The sequence below is a fragment of the Pteropus medius genome, unplaced genomic scaffold, assembly GCF_902729225.1.
Source record: "Pteropus medius unplaced genomic scaffold, Ma_sr-lr_union100, whole genome shotgun sequence".
NCBI classification, from domain to species: domain Eukaryota; kingdom Metazoa; phylum Chordata; class Mammalia; order Chiroptera; family Pteropodidae; genus Pteropus; species Pteropus medius.
In genome coordinates, this window is record NW_024344374.1 from 2,202,284 (window position 1) to 2,227,351 (window position 25,068).

At 39.3% G+C, this 25,068-nt stretch overlaps 2 long non-coding RNA genes across 3 annotated transcripts in view; one reads left to right on the top strand and one right to left on the bottom strand.

Annotated features, from left to right (window-relative positions):
- LOC120608711 (uncharacterized) overlaps positions 1-25,068 on the top strand; it is a 472,227-nt gene that overhangs the window by 359,676 nt on the left and 87,483 nt on the right. The window lies entirely within an intron of this gene.
- LOC120608713 (uncharacterized) lies at positions 2,957-18,199 on the bottom strand. Its single transcript, XR_005654485.1, has 2 exons — positions 17,428-18,199; positions 2,957-3,293 (listed from the first exon to the last, which is right to left on the bottom strand). It is a non-coding gene; the product is annotated as an uncharacterized LOC120608713 (long non-coding RNA).

Here is a 25,068-nt window from a genome sequence, read left to right on the forward strand (position 1 = left end):
CTACTCAACAGTAAAGTGGGAAGGCTTACTGAAGTGTGCATGCATCAACTTGGATTAATCTCCAAAACATTATGCTGAGTGAAAGAAGTCTTGTATAAAAGAGAGATGCTGCATAGTTCTATTTATATGATATTCTACAATAGGCAAATATAATCTATTTTGGAAAAAAATTAGAACAAAGTTTACCTCCATCGTAGTAAGGGGTAGTGATTGACTGGAAAGGGGAAAGAGAGAACTATCTGCAATTATGGTAATATTTTATATCTTAATAGGGGCTTGGGTTACAACCCAAGATGTATACATTATCAAAATTGAGCAAAAATGTAGTTAAGATTTGTGTTATTTCATTGTATGTAAAATTTACATCCAAAGAAAAAAACTAATATCAAACTCTAATTAATGATATGCATAATGAAGTATTAGATGGAAATATTCAGAAGTCTGCAATTTACACTGAAATGCCTTAAAATAGTTAGAACGATGTATGTATATAGAGATGAATAGATAGGTATGTGATAAACGCAAGTCTAGTAAAGGTTAATGATAGAATCTAGGTTATCGATACAGATGTTGATGGTAGTATTCTTTCAATTCTACTCTCTGAAAATTCTTATAATACATTTTGGGAGGGGAAACAAACCAAATGGAAGGAGCAAGTAATCAAAAAGTTTTAGGGTTTGGTTATTTAGCTGTTGTTTCGGAAACATAAGAATTTTATGTATTTGTTTTTAAATATGATACTGGCTACTATGCTTCTCTACCAATAATTATCCTATGATGAAGAGACAAAGGAATCCAGAAGTGTTTTCAGACATTTCTGAAGAATTGGCTTCTACTTGGATCAAAGAATTCCTTAAGTTTGGCTGTGAGAATCAAATGTTTCTTTTAGTGTGGAAGTAGATTAGGTTAACTTCTTTTCTCAGAACCCTAGGGCTTGGAACAGGTGGTGTGTGACTTTCAGTCTGAAACAGAGAAGTGCCTTCTTTATTCACCAGCCGTATCAGAGGAATCAGTCAGTTGATTGACAGAGCCCCTAATGACCTTGTGCTTTACGTAGTATAATAGTACTGCAGGTGTCTTTCAAAAGGATGTTTCAGATAGGACAGTGAGCCCCAATCCCTGGTAAATCAGATGTGGCCACATACAAATAAGATCTTTGTTTGGCCTGAGGAGTGTATTTAAAAAGCTACCATCTTCACTTGACTTACAACTGTCTCAGATGGTTTTATTTACCCTTGTTCTTCCCTTAAAATCTTTCTATTCCCTTCAATAAGATTTTATAGTTTAAGAACTTCACTTTATTCTAACAGTTTTCTAGCTTCTGTCTTTTTGCTTTGCAAGTTAGGGGATGGCGTATCATCTGGATTTGGCTTGGAGAAATGCTGTGGTCTTCTGGAAGTTGTGATTAGCTGAGAGGAATCTGAACTGAGCTCCTCCCTCTCTAGAATAAGAACAGAATATTCATGAACAGAGTTGCATGATGGACAAGAACCAGTAACATTGCTGAGCAGAAGTTAATGTACTGATGGTAATGATTTCGATCTTTACTTGGAAAGGAATGTTGAGAAAAATTTGAAATGGTCACTTTAACTCCTAGGAAGATAATTTCCTCCTCTTTGTATGTGGTCTCCTCCTCTTCCTCTTCCTTTTCCTCTTCTTTTTCCTTTTCCTCTTCCTGTTTCTCTTACTCTTGTGCCAATAAACTGTAAGATCTATCTATCATCTATTTCTATCTATCTATCTATCATCTATCTATCTATTTTCTATCTATCTATCTATCTATCTATCTATCTATCTATCTATCTATCTATCTATATCTATCTATCTATCTATCAATCATCTGTCATCTCTTTCCTCATATCCATATATTCACATATCTAAACACACACATCTTTTTATAAACAAGCAGATGTGAATCTTGCTGATTTTCAAATAATATATTTGTGAATATAGGAGTTTGGACCATCACTTTGAACACTGCTAGGGTGCAGAATTGAAGAGGAATGCTGCAGAAAGATGAATGAGAGTCTTCGCCCAGAATGCAATACCATTATGGACAAATTCTTTTTTTAATTAGCTTGTTGGTTTGTTTAGATCCTATCTTCTTCCAAAAACTAATTTGATGTACTTTAAATAACACACACATGCAATAATATCATCAAAACAGGAATAAATAAAAATCACGTAGAGAGAAGTAAAATATGTATACAAATACTGGTAAAATATACTCATTATAGTAAAACATTACTGTTAATTGTACATTTCTTACAAGTTAAAGCAAAAAATATATAAACTCACAATGGATCATAGACTGCTTTTCAATATGATAAAGGAAGCACAGCAGTTCTTTAGCAAAGAAAATCTTTGTGCTAAATTTTTAAAGAAATTTAATATACTACGCATGAATATTTATGGAGCTCTTTGGTTTAAAAACCTCTCTCCTTTTTTCATTAATACTCACGCATCTATAAGTATTTTTGTCTCATTTTACAGAAGAATAGATTGAAGCTCAGAGAAATGTGGTTTTGTGACTACTAAGTTACAGAGCAGGAGTTCTAGCCTGTATTTTTTAACCCCAAATCGTGTGCTCTTTCCATGTCACCATGTCAGGAACATTGGCTACAACAATGGAAGCTTGTTTTCAATAGTACCTTTATTGAAGATGCAGGAATAGAGATAGCATGTGACCATTTCCTGTACTGACCCTTGGTTAAAAGCTGAAGGCATAGAGGTTAGAGCAAAACTCATTGAGTGACTTGCTGTTTAGAGATAATTTACTGAGGTCTAGGTATTTTCCTTTCCAATAATTTAAATTTATGTGAGTTTAAGAGTTTTGAATAACTGAAAAAATTGAGGCAGAATGTGCCCATTAGACTAATAATCTCACCACTATTTTCTTGATTGGAAATTGTATCAATCCTAGAGTCCTGGCAGGAAACAGATGGCACCACTCAAACTGGGTAATTAAAGTGAGTTTAATAAAAAGATTATGTACAAAGGAGCATGTAGAGTTTAGGGAAATCAACAAGAGACAGTGCAGGGCTTCTAGAGAGGAACAAGTCAAGGAGTAGCACTCTTAAGGAAGGAAGCTAGAAAAATAAATTCCTGGATAAACTTTCAAACCTCCTGCTGGGGCTCCCATTGACCAAACTCAACTTAAAGGTAGAGGACAATGGGAGCCTGCAATATATTCCATGTAGGGAGGCAAAGAGCAGAGCGAAGAAGGGTGGATGGCCAATCTGAAGGTGGACATCAGCATGCAAACGGATGGAAGTGGTACAGGAATGAGTTCTCTGGAAAAAGCAAACAGAAGAGAAATTTGGTAAATATGGATCAAAGACAGACCTGTCTGTCTCAATTATCCCATCCCAGCTGGCATGGTTATAGATTCAAGTTAAAAAGGAGAAAATGAAAACAAACTTTTCTTAAACACCAGTATGTTCCAGGTCTGCGTAGATTTCTTTCCATCATCAGCTCATTTAATTCTTGCAATAATAACCTTGGGTATTATCATCACTATTACATAGACAGGAAATTAAGGCTCAAAGAAGCTAAGGCGTTCGTCCCACAAAATAGCCAGAAAATAGCAAATCATGGATTTGAATCCAGGATTTGCTAACATCAAAGTCTAGACTTTAGTCACTTTTGCCATAACACATCTGCACTGAAGTAGAACCTTAATGTTTCTGAAGAAGCAGTTTTGGATTACTTAGATATATAAACAAGTGTTCAATCAGACCAAAAATTATCACTCAAGAGAATATGGAAGAGAGCATTCAAATTTGGAAACTTCAGAGACAATAAACAGTCATATACCTTTCCCATAATGATAGCAAATATTTAAATATTGAATATTTAAAATATAGGCTATTTAATTTCTATGTAGTAAATCAATTCATCTTCTTATCAATTATATAAAGATGAAATTGAAAAGTGAAGCATAGAAAGAGAGTGAACAAAGTAAAAGGGATAGGGACAGAAGTCTGACTTCTCTGGATAAAGCTGGTTTCCACAATTATAGATCAAAATAAAATGACAAATGAAAAAAGAAAAAATTTTCCCAAAAACAGAAAAAAATTTTTAATTTACTTGATATAAGTTTGTTGGCATAACTCCATAGAGAGGAACATTTTTAAGTAATTTAAAACTGAAGATTTTTCTGTACATTCTGAATGGTATGTTCCCTAAGAACAACAACTACAAAAATATTAAAAAATCTGAAATTGGTGTAATAATATTGTGAGTAATAATATTAATAGTTATTCTGAAACTATTATGCATATACTGTATTATATGTGTAGTTAATATGATATAATAGAGCAATATCACTTTAACATGATTACTGTCAGGACCTAAGATTTTTGGTATAGGAGAAAAAGATATAAAATCAAAGAATTTGAATAAAACCCTGTAATTTGTAATTGAGACTAGAAATATCACTATATATTTATAACATATATCATTCTGCATTGAAAAGACTTAGAAGTAATAACAAATTTAGTACCAAGAAACACCACCAGCATCCAAATTATGTTCTCTAAGTATCTTTTCCTACTGGAGGAGGCAGTGTGGCTTGGAGAAAAATGGCTGTGTAAAATGTGCTTGAAACACCTCGTCATACCAGAAAGTAAAGAAGCTGTCAGAAACTACTGGGATGCTGCCAAAAGGATTCAGGAACTAATGTGAAGACATTCCCAATGGACCAAGATGAGGCAATTTGAGCATCTATAGGAATAATAAATTTATGGAATAAAACACACCAAAATGTGAAAAAACAATGATATCATAATGATAAATAAGAGGAAAAAAGTCATTGATAGCCTTTGAATTATGCTAAAGAACTAATTCTCATTTTTCTGAAAATCGATAGAAAATCAATCAAGTATTCTACTTGCTTTTCCTATACAACTTCAGAATAACCAAATATCCTGAGGTTTATTTCCATAAAAGTAACCCACCTGACAAATGAAGGAGGAAAGAATTGGACAATCACTATATTTCAAACATCTAATAAAATACTGGATCTAGGTAATGATAATCAATGGCTACTAAAATCATAAAAAGAGGGAAAAGCCAACACTGCGCATCCTGTTGGAATGATGAAATAAATTCTATGAAGACTTTTGCCAAAACATCAGCCTAAGTGAGATCAAGTTATATCTGGATACAACTATTAGTTAGTTCATGGGCAATACAGTGTTAGAATGACATGTTAAATATTGCCATAGAGTTGGCAATCAAAAAAATCCAGAATGTGGGAAATTGTACAGAATATCAGTAAGGATTTTATTTCTTCAACAAATAAATCGTAAGGAAAAGGAAAGAGGGAGAAGCTATAGTTTAAAGTAGACTTAAGAAACTCATAAAAATGCAATATGTGGAAATCATTTGGATCTTGATTCAAAGAAAAAACTGTAAAAATAAATTTATAAGATAATTAGAAATATTTGGCATGGGCTGCATTTTTTACGATATTAAGGAATAATTACAAATATTTATGTAGATTTATGGAATTATAGTTATGTTCTTTAAAAGAATTCTTACTCAGATAGATGGTTTGGAGATCTATATAATTTAGGAAAATAATTTTAAATTAAAAATGAATAGCTCATCCAGTATAAATTTAAAACTGTACTTCCACAAATTCTTCTACATGTAATGGGTATGAAGCTTGGTCTATAAACTTCAATGTGTAAGATAAAGACCTTCTCCAAAAATTTTCTGGAACCCTATTTAGGTTCTATTTAAAGATCCAAAGAGTGGAAATATGCAGAAATTGAATTTTAGTCAGTTGAGGATTACTCCCTATTTTCCCCTGGCATGCATCCAAGTTCAGGGGAGTTACCATATTGTTATGGTCTCAGATTAGGGGGCATTCGGTCCTCAATGTCATCTGTTCATGTTGACATCTGTTGAAACATTCATCATACTACCATCTGATCCTTGATCTTTAATCCATGCAGATCACCAAGAGCCATCCCTTTTTTCTCATCCTCAGGAATCCTTTAGGTCTGGCTTATTTTCCAGTTGATAATTTGGTCTCCCTCTCAGGTGCAAAAAGATCACTCTTCCTACACCAGGCTGTGGTATAAAGAATTTTTTGTGAGGTTCATCTGGCTCTGTCTGCCTGAATACACAGCACAGCCACTTCTTTTGAGGGGTCTTGCTCCTCCCAGGGACTCTATCCTGAAAGGAAGCACAAGTCTCTGCTTTTGCATTCTACTAACTCTTCTGGGGTTCATTTCATCCATTCCACCACTGGCCCTCTGCCCCACCTCACCCTCCTCCAAACACACAGGGTCAGTGAAGAGAAGGGGCAGGATGTTTTCCAGGCATCTGCTAACATCAACCACATTACCTTTCCCTCCAATATCTCCTCTTTTCCACCTAAGAACACTGCTCTAGTCTTGGAAGCAGTGAAATATATATATTTCAAATAAATTTATTTATTTAAATTAGTTTCAAGTATACAGTACATTGGTTAGACATCTATAATGTTCATAAATTGATCCCCTAATTGCTCCCTCCCTCCTCTGGCCCTCTACTTAGCCATCATATTAATGCTAACTGCATTCCCTCTGCCATGCTCCCTGTGCCCAACTATCAGCTACTAATTTGTACTTCTTTAACCCTTCACCCCATTCTCCCTGCCTCCCAAGCCCCCTCCCCTCTGTCCATCACCAAATTGTCCACTATATTTGTGAGTCTGTTTTTAACTAGTTTGTTCTTTTGTTCCTTAGATACCACATATAAGTGAAATCATATGGTATTTATCTTTCTCTGTCTGACTTATCTCACTCAGCATAATAACCTCTAGGTCCATCCATGTTGTTGCAAATGGCAAAGATTTCATTTTTTTAATGGCTGAGTAATATTCCATTGTATATATGAACCATAATTTCTCTATCCAATCGTCTGTTGATGGGCATTTAGATTGCTTCTGTATCTTGGCTATTGTAAATTGTGCCGCCATGAATACTGAAGTGCACAGATCTTTACAAATTATTGTTTTGGTTTTCTTTGGTTAAATACCCAGAAGTGCAATTGCTGGGTCAAAAGGTATATCCATTTTTAAGTTTTTGAGGAACCTGCATACTGTTTTCCATAGCAGCTGTACCAATTTGCAATCCCACCAACAATGTATGAGCGTTCCCTTTTCTCCGCATCCTCGCCAGCATTTGCTGTTTTTTGATTTATTGATGGTAGCCATCCTGACAGGTGTGAGGTGATATCTCATTGTGGTTTTAATTTGCATTTCTCTGATGATTAGTGACCTTGAGCATCTTTTTCATATATCTGTTAGCCATCTATATTTCCTCTTTGGAGAAGTATCTATTCAGGTCTCCTGCCCATTTTTTTAATTGGATTGTTTGGTTTTTTTTGCTGCTGACTGAGCCTTGTTTATATTTCTCACTCTGCTCTGAGTCATTTCTGTTTTCTGAGAGTTAGGCATTTGAAATTCAAAGACCAAGAAGAGACTCTTATTTCCTTTTTGAAACAACCCTTCCCCAATGGGAATGAATGAACTGCCTAAGTTAGGCAAGGGGAGGGGAGGAAGAGATAATAATATCAAAATATTTTTTAATATAACAGCAAACACTAAACGGAAAGCATTATTTAAGTGCTTTACATATGTTAACTCATCAAATCCTCATAACAACCCTATGAAGTAAACATTATCCCCATGTTATAGGACATAAAACTGAGGCACAGAGAGGTTAAATTACTTGTCCAAGATTACACAGTTAGTCAGTGCTAGCACTAGAATCCTAGTCCAGGCAGTGTGGCTCTAGCTCTGTGCCCTTTAAGTCATTAAGAAAGACATGCTGGAAAAAAAGTCCACATGCATTTGAAAGTCCTAGTCAAGGTCTTTTTTGCATGTATAGTCCATTTTTTAAAATCATCAAAAGTATACAGCTTATCTCTGCTATCCAAAAGTAGAGTGTTCCTATAAAATCTCTTGTAAGCCAAAATGGTGTAAAGCAAAGAAGCAATTACCATCCATTTATGTGGAAAAATTCAGTGCTCTCACAATGTCTTTATTTTGTTCACCACAATCAAAATGATTAATTTTTTCCAGTTTTATGCTAAGTGTAAATGCCCTTACAAGCTCTCAGGCTACTCTGATACCTTAGGACACATCTTGCTAATGAATGCACAAAATAAATCAAGGTAAAGCACAGAAACGCTCACAGACCCAGTTCAAAGCTCTGGTGGCTTGATGCCGAGATGCTGAGTGTAGTTCCTAGGGAAGGAGCTTGGTGGGGCCACTCTCTCTGTGTTGCCTCTATAACGACTGGCTGCAAAACAGACAATGGACGCTCTTTGTGCTTTTCGCCTTTGTTCATAAAAGTAAAATTCTCTTTTGGACTTCTTTAGTTATCAAAAACAAGCACTAATGTAGATCTTTCATAACAACGAAGTCGTGCGAGGCGAACTTCCGAAAAGCAGGGTACCTGTAAAACCATCTGCCTCTCTTTATTTTTCTTTTCTTCATCCACAAACAATGCAGATGTTGTGGAGGATGAAAGAAATGTAATAATTACTGAACTGTCTTAGATGCATCTCACTATTGCACTGAAATTTATATTATTAGGTTTCCATTTTATTTCAGATGAGGACACTAGCCTTTAGTTGAACTTATGTTTGGGTAGACTCACGGTGAGGAAGTGGGAGAGCTTGAGGCTAACTCAGAGCCATCTGATTGACCAAGTTCATGCTTATGCCCTGACTATACAAGAGAGTTTAACTGTGTTATGACCTGAAATTGAAGGTGGACAGTTGCAAGGCCCCTATGAACATCTGACCCTGCCAGGGGAGAGGAGATTCAGACCTTGGGCCTGTCAAGCAGATACCTTTTCACCAGCTGTGACACCTCCTGCCTATAAGCAGCATTAATGAAAAGGCTAGAGGAGTAGCAGATGGAACACACTCAAACCTTCCAATCAGGGTTCGTCGATCCCCTTCGGCTTCTCTGGGCACTGTGCATCATCTGCATTAAAAAGCCCAGTGGATCTTTTTCAGCTGCTTCCCGTCAGCCCACATAACCTCCTTTGACACTCCTCCGGGAGAGTCCCGTGTTGTGCAATAACGGACTGAGGATGGTGCAAATAATTAGAACTTAGATTGTCAATTTGGTCTCCAAAGTCCATCACACAGAAAGTGCACTGGCTTGACATATGATGCACAGTGTAGTTCTATGGAAATAAATGATCTAAATTGCTTTTTTCGGTAAAAAGTTGATAACATATTTTATGTGTCCCAATCACTCATTTTTACACGAGCAGAGGCAACAACATTGATTAAGATGAATTCTTCGGAGCCAATGTCAGTTAACTTAACTTTGGTTGTTGGTACAGTACCATTCATTTAACTTTGCCTTTTCTTCCCTTCCCCTCACCCACCATCAGAGATGATACATTTAATATAAAAAGTCATTTATAAATATAAATGTATTTAGAAATAAAAATGCTTAGGTATATATATAGGCACAGTGGTCTCTGTGAGTAAGAAATTGTTATTGAGATATGGCTATACATTGCACACTTGTTATAGGATCCAGAATTAATTCACAGAAAACACACACACCCAGACACATACACCCTGACTGAGGTTAAACTGCTCTCCTCCTCTTCTTGTCATAATCACTTAACGTAATGATAGTGCTGTCATTATAAATATTTGGAGACTTCTGCATCTTGATAATTGATGGATTCAGAATGTTGGAGAACTCAGAGAATAATTTTTTAAATCAGCACGAGCATCATGTTTAAAGTGTTTCCTTGGGTTTTCAGGATGAAAATCGGAACCGACCTCTATTTCTTAAGAAATGATTGGGAAGCGTAAGAAAGGCAAACACACCCAGCCACGTGTTATTTCTTAGGTCTTCCTCCGGTAAATTGAAAATGGTACCTCCCCTCTGTGAATCTGCCCCCCTCCACACGGTTGGCCCGGGTGCCATACACCTGCTCAGTGTCAGCTGGAACCCACCAGAGCATATGGCTGCTCATATATTGTCTTGTCCCAGGATGGATTGGGAATGCTGGTCACCTGGGCTCTGTTTTCAAGTGGTGTGACAGCAGCCATAGGCAGCCCAGAGAATGACAGGCTCTCGCTAGAAAGTGGGAAAGATCGAGGGGAACAGAAGGGAGATGTTTTCACATACCCAGCAGCTATGATGTGACTCTTTATAAGAACACAGTGCTCACTGGCTTGTCCCACTGTGAACAGGTGCAATAGGAGAGAAATCTTGTTTTTTATTTTATATTTTATTTACAATTGCTAGTCAATTGTGGTAGGCAAAATTATGTCTACCTCCTAATTCCCCAGAACCTGTGACTATGTTACCTCACAAGGCAAAAGGGTAGCAGATGGACTTAAGGTTGCTAATCATCTGACTTTAAAATAAGGAAATTATCCTGGATAACCTGGGTGAGCACAGTGAAATCATGAGGCCCCTTAAGAGGGGAAGGGGAGGCAGAAGAGGTCAGAGTGATGCTGCGTGAAAAGGACTTGACCTGCTTTGCCGGCTTTGAAGATGGAGGAAAAGGACCACAAGCCAAGCCAGGGGTATTGAAACCAGGGGTATTGGGCTAGAGTTTGGGCCACAGAACTTGAGTAGCCTAGACTCATGGTTGGATCTTAGCTAAGTCACTGGTCTTTCTTAAGGTCGTTTCATCTGTTTGGTGGGCCCAGAGTGGTCGCAGTACCTGTAGCACATAGTTCACAGTATTAGTGCCCCAATCCAGGGTGATGAGTGTGAACGTTTTCCAAAAATTTGAAATAAATAATTTGATGTTCAAAGGAGGTAAAGCTCATTATGTCTGTTTTGGGAGATAAGTGGTTTTGAAGAAGTTACCCAAGGGTCATAACTACAGAAATATTCTTTTTCAAGTTGTTCAGGATTCAGACTCTCCTATTTTCCTGATACAACTGGTAAAACGATGTTAACGGGGAAGATGGATGGGATGGGGCACGGGCTGTGAAGCCGTGCGCACTGGGGCTCCCAAATCCCAGTGCATTCGCCTTCACTCGCTCTGTGTGGAACCTCAGCTAAGACTCTTCTCTGACCTTTAGTGTCCTTTCTACAAACTGGACTGATGATCTCGATATGGCAGGCCTTACTGTTATGAACTTTCACTATTTGCCTCTGACAGTGCCTGCAATATGGTATGTGAAGAAACTCTCTGTCCCTACCCCATTTCCTGGGGCTCTCTCTCAAGAAGTCCAATTGTTTATAAGACAGATTATAGTCGGAAGCTTTCTCCTACTAAAAGACAATAATTGTTTAGTGATATTTTTAAAGGACTTATATATAATTTGTATAAACTATATATGCATATAAATGTATACAGACATTCTTTTAATGCTAATTACACAAAAACTCTGTTAATTCCCTTTTTTAGAGGTAGGTTTTCTTTTTAAAAAAATCAGTTTTATCAGAGAAATATGAAACCAAATTATTGTCCTATCTGACTTCAAGAATCAGACAGCTGGAATTTGTTTTCTTCCAACACAGTCAAACCTAAGACCATCTTCAGGAGGCTCCAGAGAGATGCGTTTAGCGGCCCTAATGATTTATGGATCGGCGATTTCTTTCTGGGTTCTGATTGGGGCCAGATCGGCTGTCTCCAGTCACTCCTGAAACACCCGCCCTACTTACTCTGCCCTTTCTTCTTGCCAGAAACACACCACTGTGGTGTGGTATATAGGAAAGAACATGGGACTGGGAATCAAAAGATGGCAATGCTCGAAGCCCGTGCTCCCTGCTACTAGCCAGCAGCACTAGGAAACTCTGCTGCTTAACTTCCTCATTTGTGAATTGGGAATGGTATTTATTATAATTGTCACAGGATTGTTATCAGCATTGAATGATGTCATGCTTTAAGATCTCGAAGAATTTATGAAATATGAGACATTATGACACACACATAATAAAGAGTGGAAGAAAGTTTAGTAGATACAAGCATCGAAAATAATAGATTTAATTGCTTTCACTCCCTTCTAACAATGCTCCTAATTTCATAAAGTCCCATAGGTTTCATCCTTTGCTATTGTACAGTATCTACTCACACTGCAGTTTATAGCTCTGGAATGGTTTGCAATGAAGGCCTTTATTCAACAAATATTTCTCAACCACCTACTAAGTGCCAGCCTCGATCACTCTGGTGAACAAAACAGACAAAAAGATCTGCCCCATGGTCCTCATGTGACTTTGGGAAAACCCAGAAATGGTGGTTCAAGAGCTCTCTGATACACAACTGCCTGAGTGAGATCCCAGGAGCTTGTTTTCCTTGTCTTCCACCCAATATAATCCTGGGGCCCAGATCTCTGAAAAATCCACTACTTGGCTTCAGTCCAGGGACAGGCATTGGGAATGTTAAGTCAGGCCAATGTTTGGTGCTCAGAAGTTGGACAGGAACCATGTGCTGAGTGCCAGCAATGCTGTTTGAGAACTAGTATCTGGGTTTAATTTCCACTGTCTGTCAGAAGGAAGCTTTGATCAGGCTCTGCATTTTTTCACTTCTCCTAAGTGACTGGAGGCTACTACTGGCCATTACCACTGCCTCTGTGTGATCTCTGGGTTGGCCGTGACATTAGAGGTTTATTTACATTAATTTCCCCTGAATTACCCTGCCCAGTGCTTCTCTCTCTCCTCTCCAGTAATGGAACAGTTAGGGATAGGTGTTCATCTTTGGAGTAAATGTGTGTCCAGGAAGGTAAGGGATGGGAAATGGGGCGGGGGACCCACACGCATTGCAGAAGGAAGTGCAGCACGAGTAAGTGACTGCAGCTGGCATTTAATGGCTTTTCTTTTCTGCCATCATTTTCCTTTAAGCCCAAAAGAAACTCTTTGTAATATGTGTTAAAATTATGGTTCAGATTTCTGATGATCAAGTTACATAGATTAAAGTAATGGATACCAGACTCCGCATCAATTCAGGTATAAATATGGATGAAATGAATGTACATTACCCACTGTTATAAATCTGTGTGTTCAAGAAAAGACATAAATCTCCCAAAACTTTCCTACCTCAGGGTATGAAGTTTTGTTTTTTGTTTTTGTTGGTTTTTTTTTTTTCAGTGTTTTCGATGAAATTATGATTTGGAGTAAGTTGCTTGTTTTGCAGAAACCTCTGGCTTTTTTCTTTCTCACAAGAAAGGGTAGAGTATATTATTTATAATGGTGAGTCATTAAAATGCTCCAGGAAGTCATCACTGCAGAGGGGGTCGGAGAGAGAAGGGGTTATACGGCATTCCAGATGTGCATGTGTGGAGAAGGGCCATGCATTTGGAGAAATTTATAGCACCTGGCTCCATTGTAAAGGATTCTCAGCCTGGGGGCGTTTCTGTTCTCTTCCCCTCCCCTCTGCCCTATCAACACTGTACATGCAGGAGCTCAAAGGTGTCAGCGCGTGATGGACACATGGCCACAGGATGTTGTGGTCTGGAAGGGAAGACTAGGTTCTCACTCCTGCTAAGCCACAGGGCCGATGAAAGTGTTTGAGCTCCTTGCAGCCTGGGGCCCTCACAGGAGCAAGAATAAGTCTCATGGGAAGGAAAAAGAAAAAAGCCCAACGCTGTGCAGAAATGCATCTCTCAGCTCTGCTGCTCAGCAACTGCACATTTGGTCACCACCTCAGTCTACCTCTTCAAGTTTCACAGTCTGTAAAATGAAGGTACTAATGCACATTCCGTAAGGCTGGTGTGAGGACCAAGTGAGATTGTGAGTGTGAAAACACTGAGCGCAATTCCTTTCTCTTCTCGCTTAGACTCCCAACTTGTAGGCTAAATGACTCACGACCCCATTGTTCCAAATGGAATCGCATCACGGACTCTCAGCCATTCTCCAGCTTCCCTCATCTGAGGCTGCTGCTGATCCTACATGGAGCTCAGCTACTTCTAAAGTTCTGAGTGGTAAATAAAAACTTAACAAGGAGGTCCACTTTCCTCCTCTGCAGCATCCACATTAGCAAACGATTACTTTGTCTTCAGGCAGCAAAAGGGAAAATGAGAAAAGCAGGGCATGCCCCTTCCCTGTAAGGACCAACCTGAAAATGACCTACATCCCTGTTCTACACATTCCACTGGTCACAACTTAGTCATGTGGCTCACCTAATCATGAAGGGGACTGGGAAAAATATTCTTTATCTGGGGTAGCCATGGATCCAGCTCAATTCCCGTACCATGGAGGAAAGGGAGATGGACATTGTGGGGTAATTGGCTGTCTCCTCCAGAGGGGGTTACAGGGAGTTATGCCAGAAACTTAAGTACAACCGTATGCTTGAAGAGAGAGATTTGGGTTCTTTTGGGCTGGAGAAAGGAAGATTGTTATTCAGTGGATCACGAGAGGTGTTTATGTGTAATAATCAGATTAATTAGGATGAAGCTATATGGCTCACTTTGTTGACGTGTAATTTCCAGAAGCCAAGGTAACTGAGCCTGTCCTATTATGGGTCAAGTAAACTTTACTTTCCTCTGCAGCCACTGTCGGTCAGTCACCATTTACCTGCCCAATTCCCTACATACTTTTTACCTTTGTATTCCCAGTGCATATCCCATGGTCTGCCACAAAGCTATTGACTCCATTGTTGAATGAATGAATGAATGAATGAATGAGTGAGTTAGAGAGCATGAGAGTGAAGTAAAAGACAGGTAGAGACTGGGCAACAGGATGGTGGTGATGTCAGTGATCACTGTCATAAACAAAACCATATCATCTCCATTCTCCTGAGCTACCACTTCCCTTACTCTTAAGAGATGGCTTTGCTTCTCATTTATATAGAGAAAAGGAAAAGCAAAAATTCCTCAGTGTCTACAGTGGTTCAGCAAACTTACCAGCCTGCAGGTCCATCCTCGCTTTCTTCCCTTCTATTAAATTCTATCTCATCTACCGCCATTGTTTCTATGCATATGTAACCTACACACATATGATGTCCAAACATATTTCAAGCATACTCCTCTCTCTAGAGAGTACAGAACCAATTGCCTCCAGGACATCTTCATTCAGATGTATTCTAGAGGCCAATAATGTCTAAAACACTATACCTAGGACACTTCATGTCTAAAATTAGATTCAGGCTCCACCACTCATTGCTCTTGTGCCTTGTGTATCATTTGGAAAGTGAAGGCAAGAAAACTTTGAGATTATAATGGGATCAAATGAATTGATACATAAGAATGTGATATGTACACTCTGAGATACATGTGAAGGATGGCAATGACTTTCTATCAACCAACAAGGCTTTACTGAGTACATGCAGTATATCTAGCATGATTCTGGATGTTCTAGTGATTATAGAATAGAAAAATCCGTGGCTCCTGTCCCAAGGACCTTACAGATTGGCTAGCAAAGGGAAAAATGAAATAACGAAGCACTAAACTGTGATTTGGGCAACAGAGCTTGCAAGAATGGAAAGCCAGTGGCATCACCAGTGGAGTTCTAGAGGGGGGCCTCTATTTCCTCCAGCCTCATACATCCTCCTCTTAAAGATATTCCTCTGTCCATGGCACAGAAGATACAGCCCTAGTTATCACATATGACCTCTCACCCACAGCCACGATCATTTGAACTGGTATCACCTGAGCTGGGCTGGGCTGATCAGAATGTCTCTCCCAGGGAGATGTTACCCAGGCAGTGTTGAGAAGTGATAATGTAGTGATGGTGCCAGATTTAATGACATGGGGACGTGTAACGAAAGATTATGGGAAAGGTTACAGGTACCAAACCCCCAAAATCTGTCAGTGAGAAAGAGAATGGAGCTGAAGGGAGAATGGAGCAGCTAAGCAGGGAGAGGTGGAGATGAGAGACCATGTGGTCCCAGGGAGAGCAGTGGAGAAGTGGAGAAGTAAAGCTAGAAGTTTGTTCTCTTGAGATCTAGCTGGGTTTCCTGCAATAATATTTACTTACAACTCTAAGTCCTGTGCTCACTGTAGTATCACACAGTACCATATCACATTTATACTTGTTTTTAAAATTATACGAAGATATTTCAACATTATGCTCCTTAGTCATTTACCAATGTAGATTTAAACTGCAATTTGATTCAACATCACCAGAATATATGGGGATTTGATGTTTTTCTCCTTCCAGTTTCTAATGGAAATTACTTCCTTTCATACATCCAGTGCACATTAATTACTTTAATAATAATAATAATAGTACTAGTGTCTTGCTTTTATCGTGGTTTCCTGTTTACAAAGAGATCTCACACACATTATCTCATGTGAGTCTCACGATAACTCCATATGGCTCAGAGAGGGTAAGTGAATTATTGAGTTACACAACAGGATTGGGACATAAATTGAGATCTCCTGACTCTTAATCCAGTTCTAAGGCAGAATAAAAATATGGAAGTTCAAACAGTGAGTTCTCCAACCTATGCCTGAGATCGCTATGTATGCTGATACCTCTTGGAACATTGCAAAGACCCTTGTCATTCCTGTTTGCCTTTATATTCAAATTCCAAATTTCCAGTCGAGGAGAAAACCCATATTCAGCTCAGTTTACCAACATTTTCTGATATCATATTATGTGCTAGCTCTGAGCTAGGCCCTACTTTTCGTGAACAGACTTACTGGGTCTGAAACATCTGTATTAGAGCAGGTAGACAATCAAGCCTGACCTGTTACAACATCAGGTGTGACTTCCAAGAGGTCTTAGTGATAGAGGTTGTATTACCCAGAGACAGGAGTCAGCTGTTTTGTAAAAACTTCCCCACTATTCAGCTCTGACATCTGGCTCCCAGGACACCTGATCTGGAGGATGCTGAAAGCAAAGTAGCATGGTAGCTCAAGGCTTCTGCTACTGAGAGCAAGAGCTTTCACGTGATCTCATAAAACTTGCAAAAGCTGCTAGATCATTCCTGGGACAGCCATCCACTCTCTTACCTATTCTGAGAGGAGGAAGAAGTCCAGCTTTAGTCTCCCTTTTCCAAAAGGTGAGCTGAAGGAATGCTCCCAAAGATTCCTCAATCTCCTGGGTTGAAGAATGTTTTTTCAGTGTACTCCGGGGACAGGCTTGGGCTAATGGAATGCCTGCCAGCCTGTCCGCACTCTCCCAGGGCTCTGCCTCTCCTAGCAGTTTCCCCTCCCCTATTCCCTTGCAAATACACAGAATGAGGGCAGGTTATAGAAAAGAAAAGGGATGCACTATGGCGGTTATACTGCAAGGTGAGCTTAATGAACAACAGGATACTATACTGCCATTCGTACCCCCATTAGTATATCCCCCTTCCTCCCCAAAATATAAAGAGAAATATTTAGATACCAAGTCTCTGATTAAAGATTCATGAATCAAGGCCACCAAAGCTTAGGTTTTAATTCAATTCCCTGACAGATTATTGGCCTCCTTTTCAAGAAATTAGTTGGTCATGGGAACAATAGCTGAGACCCCTCAATTTCTAAGACATGGAAAGAGGAACTTACAGGCATGGAATCACCCCTCAGGCCTCTTTCATGTGTGACGATCTCAGAGCACATTCCAGAGCTGGCATACCCCAACATGTGAGCCATCTCTTCTCAGGAGGACCTCCAAGCCTCCTCTTCGTGGACCCTCCAGCCGAGGCTGATCTGCTCAGAAATACCTGCTCTTGAGAGTTCCAGGACTCCAGAGGGGAAGCACTGTAGGGGGCCTGGGGCCTGCTACTGAGCTACATTTTTAGTTAGAGCAGAGGTCAGTCTTGCCTAGGGAATGTCTCAAATCCAACCCCTTCCTAAGTCAAGCTTCTCGGGAAATGCCTTATACAGCTGTACTCTGCGACCCCAGGTGGACTCTAATCTAATTTAATTGGCTCTCAAGGCTCCTTCTCTTATACTTGGAGGTCTAAAATACTGACAACACCTCCTCAACCCCAAAGAATCAGAAGCCAGTGACCCTTCTATTAGTAGGAGCCATGAGACCTCAGGGAATCTGACACTGCCCTGAGGAAGGTAAGATGAGGTGTGTGTTGGCCCCATCCCAGGAAGGACAATGGAGATCATAGCAAGAGACAAGTGTGAGCCATCCTCCGAAAGACACTGGGTGACTGTCAGTGAGTTCAATGTGGCCGAGGCCTGTAATTCAAGGAACAGAGAATAAATCTTCCAAAGGACCTATCTATTTGCCCCATTTTGTAATTTAAAATACAAAAGGTGACCTAGAAAACCCATCTTTCATGCTGTGTTATCCAAAAGGAATCTTATTTTCCTCTGTGGCTCTTTCACTATTTCCAAAATGCATTAGCTCTACTATCATTTAAAGAATTTGTGGAATGTGCATGTCTCTGGGCTACACACTGGAAAGGCAGGGGTGAACACACTCAGTTTGCTATTGCAGTTGGCTTAGTAGTCAGGGGTGTGGGAAGGCTTTCTCTGGGGGCTAGCGCTGCACAGGAGTCCCAGGAGAGGTCACAGCCAAGAACAATGGTTTAGAGGAGTAATGTCATTTAGATCACTAAAGGAATTAGTAACTGACCTTTATATAGTCTTTTAAGTGCCAGGCATTGTTCTAAGTACCTAATATGAACTAACTCATTTAATCCTCATGGTAACCCCATGAGGTATATGATTATTTTCACTTCATAGCTGAAGAAACCAAGGCTCAGAGATGTCAAGTAGTTTGTCCAAGGCCACAAGAGCAGCATATCTCAGATTCTTCCCCAGACAATCTGGTACTGCAGAGCACACACCCTCCGTGGCCTCTAATACAATGACAAAAATCTCAGACGGTTGGAGCCAGAACGTGAGGTGGGAAGCAGAGAATGAGCAGTGAGGTATGAAAGGGGGAGCAGGGACTTCGCACACCACACTGAGTTTTTATTTCTCAAACGAGGTGCAGATATTGCCAGGGGTATGTGATGAAAGGTCAGGGGATGTGAGAAGCCAACATTTTGAACGTATCAATTTAAGAAAAAAGTGTCTTAAGTCTGTGCTGCAAGATTAGTTTGATGATCCATCACACAAAAGTAACAACAAACAATGGCTTGCTGCTACACATTTCACTTTATTAGATGTTTTGTTTGTTATACAGAGTTTACAAAACAAAATATGCTTATTTCTATTTTCTATCAGTGAATTCTGGATAATGCAAAAGTATAGAAAATTCGTGTGTGTATGTGTATATGATCTGGGGCTTATTATTTCTATTTATTTTAAAGTGGAATTATCTTGAATATACAAATATTTATCAGTGGTTAAAAACAGGGAGTTTTAAGCATTAACTTGAAAGTGGTAAAACTCTGCAAAATGAGCAAAATTTAGACATAACCTGAAATCACTGACCAACAAAAAATTCGTGGCCTTCCCTCACTATTTAATTCACAGGAGGAAAATGGTAGCACTAACCAACCACAATCAAAGAACAAATATTTTATTTCAGAAGCTAGCTTAAAAAGTGTGTGATTAAATGCTTCTTGAATATATACCTTGTTGTTGTGTAATCTTTTGTTTCAAAGGGCTTAAACTTTGGCATCTCTTGTGTAAGAAAGCTCTGAACCATAAATGTATAAATACGTAGTTTTGGCATTAATTTTTTAATACTGCAAATTTTGTAGGACAGTTATCTGAACTTTTTAAACCCAAAAGCACAATTTAAATGGGATTGATATGATGAACACATCAAGCAAACAAAACATGCTTAACGTTTTTTTAGTTCAATATCAAAAATCATCTCAAAAAGGGAAATGCAAGTAATGGGGGAAAAAAAAAACATGACCAAATCTAGTTAAAGTCAGCAAGAGATAGCCATGCTGAGAAAGGGTGCCATTATTGAAGGATAACATCACACACTCCTTTTTAATGTGCTGAGAAATATATTTTTGAACAACTGATTGAAAAACTGAAGTTAATTTGATTCTATAATGTTGAACTACATAAAACACTGATGCCAGTTTTGTAGTCACTTTATTTCTCTTTCTTATACTATTTTCAGATTGAAAGTGTCTGGATTAATATGTTTATTTGCAAAGTAGTGACATAAAATTTTCAAAATGATATATAAATTTGAAAATAAGCTTGTATACATGTAAAAGAAAACACACACACATACACATATGATTTGTGTGCTCAGATGTGAAGATGGCTCACATCTAGAACAACATGCACCTTTGAATGTTAGTCACCTTTGTATTAGTGTCCAAGGGTGTGTCACTCAAAAAAAAATGTATCTCTTGAATGTCTCAGAATGTTCAATGGGATGGAAAACTGATCAATTTTATTTAATAAAGTGGTGTTACTATTCACCTTTTAAGATAAAGCTGAAATGAAATGAGATGTGATTTGAAACTTATTCTATCTGCAAAATGTGTATTTGTTTAACCAGAGAAATAACTGAGTTGTAATTTTCTAATGAACAACTAAACAACTCTTTTTATCATAGAGGGAGAGAGAAACATAACAAAAACTGGGAACATGGATAATGCGAAGTATTTAATTGTTCTCCTCGGTGACTAAAAAGTGGCCCACAAATTTTGTTCTCTGCAGGAACTTCAATGAACTATACTATGAACAAATAAAAGAGAATTGAATATTTTATTGTAACAAAATGATGTCTGACTGAATGATGAGAATTGATTATGAGAATTCTGTTTTTGAGGTCCTTAGTCCACTTACATGTCATGAAATTTACAGCAATAATAGGAAAATGAAGAACACTATCAGTTATGTTTCTCTAGAGTGCCCATATACTTTAACCAAATCGATAATGAAAGTGAGTCCCTTACATCTCTGATCCCATACCACATAGCTGTATATAACTGCTTCTATCCTCATGACTATTTCTCTGGATGAGTTTGAAAAGAATGCTGTAGGCAAATGGGAATCACTGAAGGAGTGTAGACTAGAGAGAGATCTTACGAGATTTGATTCTAGAAGGACCTCTCACTCTTACTGCAGAGAAGCTGATGGAAAGAGACAGTATACAAATTGAGACGTGGTTTCAACTGATGTAGTCAGGTGTCCAGGCAAGAAATAATGAGAATTGGAGCTCAGACTCTGACTGTGATCAGAGAGTATATGAAAGAGATGAAGAAGCTTTACCACGTCAGGTCATAAGTGGCTTTGTTCAACCATCTAGACTCTTTCTAACCTGGCTCTATATAACTTGATGTCTAATCTACGCATAATCAATGGCCTTACTGTTTCATTCAGTTGAAACTAAAGGCTCCAGTTCCAAATTTCTGTTTGAGAGGAGCTGAAATGACAAAGAATTCTCACTCCATTTACCTGAGGCCAGAAGATGGTTCACCAGACACAAACATGGCAATGTAAGCTCAGTTCCAAGTAGTTGGGTATTTAGAAAACGAGAGCAACACACATTTTCTTGAATAAGCACCAGTATATGAAATAGAAGTCGAGTTCTAAGCATGGTAGAAGTGGAAGAGGGAAAGTGAAAATGAAGTAAAATAACATTTTTTAAAAGGTGGCAATGTGGTAGTCACTGTGCACATCTGCGGCTATGATGTTCCCCCAGGAGTAGGAACAACTCTTCCTGTTTCATAGATGGAGTGATGTAAATTTCCCATGGCCGTGTGCCTGTTAACATAGGATTCAAGATTCCAAACAGATCTATATGCCTCCAAAACACATGCTTGTCCTGGCCCCTGCGTGAAGCTGTTTGACCTAGCATGCAAGTATGACTGGCCTTGGGGACCACCCCTCTTGGAATAACATTTTGCTTCCTGGCAGGAAAACAGAAAACCCCCAATATATTCTATAACTAGCCTCTTTCTGGAACAAGTAGGTCTTCCTCAAGTTCTTTGCATGATTAAATTTTATCCCTACAGGCCCCGAATTAGGTCACTCATATCTGTGAGTTCCAGTTTCACTTCACCTATTTAATTAACAAACTTTGATCCAGTGCCTTCCATAGGTCAAGCCTTAGGCCATGCTACAGGATGTATAAAGGTTGACCCTGCCCACAAGGAGCTCTCAGCATAGAGGAGATGAGATAAGGGTATAAATAATCATAATGCAAAGGCAAACATAGATAAATATCATATTAAAGATACATTTGGACCGATATGGAAATTTTAGAAGAGATCATCCAAGTAAAATTTTACAGATCAGAAAGCATTTGGACTGGGCCAGAAGCTACACTGAAGTAAACATGTAGAATCAGTATAAGGTGTCTCAGGCAGGAGAAAAGTATCAACAGGGGCCCAGAGGCCGGTAATTAGGAGCATGGGCAGAGAACGGCAAGAAGCAGTGAAGGAATGATGAATGAAGCCCTGTCCAAAGGCAGTGAGGAGAGGGTGCTGGATGTTTTTCCCATTCTGACACTGACATTTGAGAATTTGATTGGATTCCTGGCTATTCTCGGGAGCGGCTATGGCAATCTTCGAGGCTGGTGCAACGCTGACTGCTTCTATCTCTGTGCAGTCTTTTTTCTTTTGATGAGTCCCTGGATGTATGAAATCTACCTCCTCTCCTGATACTGTTATCAAACCTCATAGTTGCATTCAAAATGGGGTCAAAAAAGAAGAGAAGAAAAGGGCAATTGATTCGTATGTTTCAGTCATTTCCTTGGGAGCATGCTGAGCTTTTACTCTGGGGTGACTGCGAAAGAGACCCCACCTGTGATTAGATCTGTCAGGCAGTGGCTGTGTTACACTAGGTACCTGGGGAAATAAAACCACGGGCAATTGCCAATGTCTGCGTGCCTGGAGAGCTGTCTGCGTGCAGTACAATAATGTGCTAGTTTGTGTGCATGTGTACAGGAGCCAGTTGGCTAGGACTTGGCAGGGGGATTCTAGATTTGAATCAGGGTTGGACAGATGATCTCTAAGGCCCTTCCTCAAATCTTAGATTATAAGACTGTATATCCGCAAAGAGGCACACAATGGAATGATGCCTAAGGGTATGTAGTGTCGACCCATATTTCTCTGTGTTACCTCTCATCGTGACTATATCCATTCCAAGTACCATGCAGCTACCAGAGTGGCATTTCTAAAACGTATATCTGACCACGTCACCACTTTCTTGCTTAAAACCCTCACTGCTTCCCAGTTATCCAAAGGATAAAGCCTGAGACTTGCCATGACCTGGCTTCAGGTTACTTCTCCAGCTTCAGCTCTCAGCATTCCACACCTCACCCCCTCATGATTCAGCAACAGTGGATTGTTTGCAGTTCCTGTGCACATTTTCCTGCTCATATTGCTTTTCTCCACCCTTCCTCTTCTCTCCCCTCCCTCCCACACACACACACACACACACACACACACACACACACACACACACGTCTAGAATGTCCTTCTCAATCTTTCTTCCTAGTTAGCATTCCTTTGCTGTCATTTTTAAGACTCAGCTCAGTTCTCATTTCCTTCAGAAACCCTCCCTGGTTGTACTAGTCTTAGAGTGGTACTCATATCTTGCCCTTAACATACTGAATTTTAAACTACCTACTTATATGATTCCTTCTCTAAACTGTAAATTCGTCAAGGTCAGGTACTTGGTTTTCTATATATTTGAATCTCATGCCTAGTGCAATATCTGACACGGTGCTGCATACAGTGAGTGTTAATTACATAAATATTGGGTGAAAGAGATGGATAGTGAATGGAAATACATCTAAGAAGTAGACAAAGTCCAGGATTCTATCTTCAGTCTTGTTGTGACAGCGAGCTTTATATGTCCACTTGACTGGGCCCAGGGATGCCCGAGTAGCTGGTTAAACATTATTTCTGGGTATGTCTGTGAGAGTGTTTCTGGAAGAGATGAGCGTTCGAATTGGTGGCCTGAATAAAGGAGGCGGCCCTCTCCAGTGTGGTTGAGCATCATTCAATATCTTGAGGAACCGAATAGGAGAAATAGGTGGAGGAAGGTTGAACTCTCTCTACCTGTCTGCTTGAGCTGAGTCAGAGATCCTCTCTTGCCTTCAGGGCTCCTGCTTCTCCTGCCTTCAGACTCAGACTGGAATCTGCACTCTTGGCTCCGCCTCTCAGGCCTTCCAACTACCCCACTGGCTTCCCTGGGTCTTTAGCTTGCAGATGGCAGATGACGGGATTCTCTGCCTCATAATCACAAGGATCCAATAGCTTATAATAAACCCTCTTAAATAAATAGAATAAAAATTCCTATTGGTTTGTTTCTTTAAAGAACACTGACTAATATACTTGGCAAGGTGTTATTTTCTTTAATTTCACAGAAGAAGCTACTGTGGCACAGAAAGGCAAATGTCACACAGCTAATACTTACCTTTACAACTGCAGTCAGAGTCCCTTATTCCTAACATAGGACTCATTCCTCTGTCCTTTGGCACCTCTCAGCGACTAAGTATCTATTGCTTCTTGAATCCTGAATTGCCTAGACTTAGAATTCCACAGCTCAAAAGAATCTAAAAGAAGATTCACCCTACCTCATCCTCCTAGTTTTCTCCTTTTAGTAGATAAGTAAGAACTAGAAGTGGTCAAGTAACTTGACATCTCATTTATTCTTCAGAGTCCTGCTCAGATATAACCGCTATAGTCATAATGAGTAGATGTAGAATTACTACAGCGGACAATGCCACACAGAAGTAGGCAGTAGAATAAGAGCCAATAATATAATAAAGAAAACTAACCAAATCAGCAGTCTGATGATTAGATAATTAACCACTAAATAAATATTCATTGAATACTATGTGCCAGAGACTCTCTTAAGTGCTGAGAGTCTATCTCAGAAAGTGATATAATAGACATTAACTGGCAAACAGAAGGGAGAAGTCCAAGTAGAAAGAGCATAGACAAGAACCCTGAGGAATGCGAGGTCATAGGATGTTTGAGGAACTGAAAGATTTCTATGATTAGAACATGAAGATAAGAGTCTCCCAAAGAGATCAGAGCTGGTTAGTCATGTCTCAGATCATGCTGCCCCTTGAAGGTCATGCTGAATTCGGACTATATCTTCAGTGCAAGATAAATTATTGATGAGTTTTAAACAGAAGTGGCATTGTTAGGGGTGTGTGTGTGTGTGTGTGTGTGTGTGTGTGTGTGTGTGAAATATCCGGTATCTGGGTAGAAAATTTGGGGAAGGAAATAGTAATTCTGCAGTTAGGAAGATATCCCAGTATTTCAGGTGAGAGATGATGGTGGCCTAGACTGGGGTGGAGCAAGG